Here is a 5,543-nt window from a genome sequence, read left to right as displayed (position 1 = left end):
CCCCCCCCCGCCCTTCTCTAGCTGCTGGTATCTTGGAGCCCTCCAGCTGCTTAGTTCCATAATTTCTCCCAGGCACAAGACTGGGCTAAGGGTGCAGCTCAAGGGGAGAGTCCTGGCCTCACCTCTCTGTCCCCAGCACTGAGAAGAGGGAGGAAAGGAACTGGTAAGGACTCAGCTTATTCAAAGAATCCAACACCGCTACATGAAGTCTCAGCATTATTCTGTCCTCTGCTCTCTGAGTAACGCACAGGCTGTAGGAGAAGCACCATCCCTGCCCCAAGCATCTCTCCTCCATGTTCCCTCATCTCAGTGTCCATTCACCTATCTGTCCAAAGTACACTGTTCCCAGGGAAGCATGCTCTAGAAAGCATGCCCCACCGCCCACCATGAGTCCCACATTAAAAGCAATATCCCATTCAGTTGACCAAGGGAACAGAAGAGAGGAAAAAAGAACATGAAGAAAAAAATGTTCCAGTTCAGTCATTACTGTTTTTAACCTAAGATGACTTTCACAGTGTTTAGCTCCATGGTGATGGGAGCAGGCAGAAAAATATAGAAACACGGAAAGAACAAATCCCTTCAGAATATTTAAAGGTTTCTAACCCAAAGCTTAATATGGAATTACAGAAACATGTAAGGTGAGAATGCTCGTAACTTAGTAATGGTGCAAGTCGAACAATTTTTATAATAGCTTTAAAATGTTATATTCCACTTATAAAACAAGACAGAAAACAAAAAAAATTTTGACTTCATTTTTGAACTAAAGAAAACGTTTCAATATTTAGAAGAGTGGGTTTTACCTGCGGTTGTCTTCACTCTTTCTTGTCAGTACCCAGGGACATCCATGGTCACAAAACTGAGAGCAGGAGCGTGCTACTGTCATCTACTAGGAAGATGCCAGGATGCTGCAAAGCTCCGGGGAACTCCACAGCAAGCAAAGTTGCTCCCTAGCACCTTGGTTAAAAGCCACATGCAAGAACCATGTGCTGGGGGGGAAAGGCTGGTAGCTCCTAGGGACCCACTGGCTACTGTTACCCAGTCCAGTAAGTTCCAGAGCCAGTGGGAGACCCTGTCTCAAAAAATAACATGGCAGGGGGCTGAGACAGACAGCTCTGTCAAGGCCTCCCAGAGCTGGCTACAGGAGGAGAACATTCTGGGCCGACTGAAAAAAAAAAAGCAGAAACCCCAACACATGAGCAAACAGTATGTCTGAGGTAAACTAACCCATTAAGGCTGGAAAAAGAGGGAGACTATGATAAAGAGGGGGTAAGAGACAGGTGAGTCAGACTAGGAGAAACCTGGAGACTGTGAAAATGGAGTTAAGACTTTAATACAATGTAGCCTGGAGATGGAGCTCAAAGGCAGGGCAGTTGCTGAGCACACATCATGTCTTGGGTTTGATGCCTAGTGCCATTAAGGAAAAGGAAAAACAGAGAACCAGAACAGGCACACACTCCCAGTTCTACAGGAAGCTGAGACAGACGGATCCTTTGAGCCCAGGACTTTAAGGCCACCAGGACAATAAAGACAAGACCCTAGCTCTATACAGAGGTTTCATCATAAAGGGGTGATTGGGTTCCAAGTCCTGCCGGACCTGTGTCCCAGCTAGGTAGGAAGTGAACAGGTCTGGGTATCAGCAGAGGTGAGACCTTTAAGACATGCTGCTAATTAGCTAGGGTTTAAAGAGCTGAATCAAGTCAAGGGCAACTCAACTCCACAGCATTCAGCTAGAGCAAGGAAGTGACAAAGTCCCCCATGGAATGCTGAGTGCAGGAGAAACATCTAGAACACTGGCTGAGACAATCAGCAGCCTTTCTACACAGCAGGGCTCCCAGGAACCAGGAAGAGACTCACTCTAGACAAGTCAAGAGCTCTCCCCATGGATGTAACTGAGCCTGCTGTCCATGGGATTAGGACAATCAGGAAAACAGATTAAGTGCCAATCTGAACAAAGTGTGAGCAGAGACGCAGGATGGGGAGTCAGAGACAGGCAGTAGTTAATGTTATAGAACTAGCGATGCCCCTCAGGAGAGGAAAGAAGAGGGCACAAAACAGAACTGGCAACTTTTCACAGACCAAACTACTTAAAGACACTGACTCCAGTATTATTATCATTATTATTATTTAATCTTTTTTGGTTACAGTCCAGTTACTATCCCCATGTCTAACTGACAGTTGGTAAGTAGAAAAATGAAAACAGATCCATATTGGTCACCTTGCACAAAGCACAAGTCCAAGTGGATCAAGGACCTCAACAAAAAACCAGATACACTGAATCTAATAGAAGAGAAAGTGTGAAAGAGCCTCGAATTCATTGGCTGGGGGGGTGGGGGGTGGGGGGGGAGGCTCGGCAGCGAATGTGGGATTTCCTAAACAGAACTCCAATGGCTCAGGCACGAAGATCAAGAATTGATAAATGGGAACTCGTGAAACGGAAAAGCTTCTGTAAGGCAAAGGACATAGTCAATAGGACAAATCGGCAACCTACAAATTGGGGGAAAAAAAAAATCTTCATTAACCCCACATCTGATAGAGGGCTAATATCCAAAACATATAAAGAACTCAAGAAGCTAACCTCCGAAAAACCAAACAACCCAATCAATAAATGGAGTATAGAACTAAAGAGAGAATTCATAAAAGAGGAATCTGGAATGGCTGAGAAGCACTTAAATAAATGTTCGAAGTCCTTAGTGATCAAAGAAATACAAATCAAAACGACCTTGAGATTCCACCTTACACCAATCAGAATGGCTAAGATAAAAAACTCAGGTGACAGCACATGTTGGTGAGAATGTGAAGAAAGAGGAACACACTCCTCCATTGCTGGTGGGATTGCAATCTGGTACAACCAGATTGCTCTGCCAATCAATCTGGAGGCTCCTCATAAAACTGGAAAGAGATCTACCTGAAGACCCAGCTATACCACTCTTGGGCGTATACCCAACAGATGCCCCACCAACCGTACCACAAGAGCAAGTGTTCCACTATGTTCACAGTAGCCTTAGCTGTGATAGCCAGAAGCTGGAAACAACCTAGATGCCCCACAATGGAAGAATGGATACAGAAAATGTGGTTCATTTACACAACGGAATACTATTCAGCTATTAAGAACTAGAACATCAGCCGGGCAAGGTGGTGCATGCCTTCAATCCCAGCACTCAGGAGGCAGAGGCAGGTGGATCTCTGAAGTCCAGCCTGGTCTATAAAGTGAGTTCCAGGACAGCCAGAGCTATACAGAGAAACCCTGTCTCGAAAAAGAAAAAAGAAAAAACAAAACAAAACAAAACAAAACAAAAAAACCCCTAAAACATGAGTTTTGCTGGCAAATGGATGAACTAGAAAATATCATCCTGACCCAAAAGGACATGCATGGTATATACCCACTAATAAGTGGACAATAACCCAAAAAAAGTACAGAACACCCAGGATACAACCCACAGAACTCAAGAAGGTTAACAAGCTGAAGGGCCCAAGTGAGGATGCTTCAATCCCACTTGGGAGGAAGAAGAAAGCAACCATGGGGGTGGGGGAGGGTGGGGGGGGCAGAGGAAGGGAGGGACCTGGGTGGGAGAGGGAACTGAGGGAAAAAGGAAAACATGATCAGGTTTTGGGGGGAGGGGAAACAGGAGTGAAGCCCTGAGGGTCAGCAGAAAGAATGGAAACAGGCAACCTCAAGAGGTAGAAGGACCCTCTAGAATGTACCAGAGACCTGGCAGGTGAGAGACTCTCAGGACTCAAAGGGAGGGACTTTAGATGAAATGCCCTGCAATGAGGAGAGGGAACTTAAAAAGTCCACCCCCAGCAGAAAAGCAAGGCATCATCAAAAGGAAGGACGGGGTTGCCATCCACAGTCAAAAATTCTGACCCAGAATTGTTCCTGTCTAAAATAACGGCAGAAGAGACCAAGGGAAAGGAGATCCAGTGGCAGCCCCAAGTTGGGATTCAGTTCGAGGGGAGGACCTAAGGCCTGACACTATTACTGCCTGCTTACAGACAGGAGCTGCCTCTGAGAGGCCTAACAAAAAGCTTAAAGAGTCGATGCAGAGCCGGGCGTGGTGGCGTACACCTTTAAGCCCAGCACTTGGGAGGCAGAGGCAGGCAGATTTCTGAGTTTGAGGCCAGCCTGGTCTACAAAGTGAGTTCCAGGGCAGCCAAGGATATACAGAGAAACCCTGTCTCAAAACAAAACAAAACAAAACAAAACAAAACAAAACAAAAAGTCGCTGCAGAAACTTACCAATGGACTCCGGTTTTATATAAAAGTGTATAGTGCCTATACACTGAAGACTACGTCCTTTGACTCTGCAGAATTCACTAGAAAGTCTGAATGCAAAATAAAATGCATACATCAGATGCTCTTGGCCAGTCACCTGAAGCTCTGTGGCTTAGACCTTGAGTGTAGACCTTCTGGAGCATCAGAGAACCAGCAGGTGAGCGAATCAGGCTTACCAGCACGGCTATCAATGGTGGCCTCATTCTCTTCCTATTTCCTGTCTCACTTCCCATTTTATCTAATAGTGTCCAGCAAGCATGACCCTCAGCACCCACAATTGAAACACAACTTTCAAAGCTGAGGTCAAAGGACACAAGTCGAGTAACTCCTGGGAGGAGGAGTTAGCTAAGAGAACAACTTGACCACTCTGGGCTGCCATGTAACTGGGTACATTGGTTTTCACAGAAAAGAACAATCACTCATGCCTCAACAGGTGGTCCATTTAAACTAGGAGATTAGTACAATGTATCTGGTGACCTTTGTTGAGTCACCACACAGAAACCTTGCAACTGGTTAATTTGTGACTAAAACTATCAAGTATCAGTGGCTGACCTATCTCAATCCAGTGAATCTAGACAGGGATGATGACAATAAATGAAACAGCAAAAAGATCCAGAGGTGCAGGAGCCTGGGGTGCTGTCAAAAGAACTAGAGAGCTCTGGGCTAGGAAGGATAAGAGAAGGAAGGAGGGGAAAGAAGAAGGAACAGGGAAGGGGCAGTTGAGGAAAGAAAAGTGAGCATTGAGAAGTGAGAACCTACCATGGAAAGAAAAGACTGGGTACTGGGAAAGGGGAGGTTTCAAAGAGAAGCAATGGTGGGGAAGGGGCCACCGTTAACCTGACCCACAGATCCACTGATGCCAGGCCTTCTGCTGTGACAGTGAGGGTCAGAGGAGATACTCTAGATCTTCTGCCAGTACACAAGAACACTCAAAACCCAAGTCACCAGGTTTAACAAAACCACAGTGTATATTCCTTCACATTCTTTATAATATAGCTCTCTTAAGTTCTCCTATTACAGCACAATGGAAGGAAGCACAGGAGAGAGGGCACTTCTCAGAATGGAGTAGGGGACAGATAAACTTCAAAATACCAGAGGGGGTGCAAACACTCGCTCAGCCCTTGACTACTGCCACACACAGGTCTCAAAATCTATCCTTTCTTTCTTGTCTTTATTACAGGAGCAGAGCAACTTCTCCAAAGTTATGTTCATGTGGTGGTGCCTCACAGACAGAGAGAGAGAGAGAGAGAGAGAGAGAGAGAGAGAGAGA

General features: G+C 45.8%; 1 protein-coding gene across 11 annotated transcripts in view; it reads right to left on the bottom strand.

Moving 5' to 3' along the window:
- Positions 1 to 5,543, bottom strand: part of Sipa1l1 (signal induced proliferation associated 1 like 1) — a 281,885-nt gene that overhangs the window by 134,060 nt on the left and 142,282 nt on the right. The window lies entirely within an intron of this gene.

Source organism: Mus pahari, chromosome 7, assembly GCF_900095145.1.
Source record: "Mus pahari chromosome 7, PAHARI_EIJ_v1.1, whole genome shotgun sequence".
NCBI lineage: Eukaryota > Metazoa > Chordata > Mammalia > Rodentia > Muridae > Mus > Mus pahari.
This window is presented reverse-complemented; position numbering and strand designations above follow the sequence as displayed.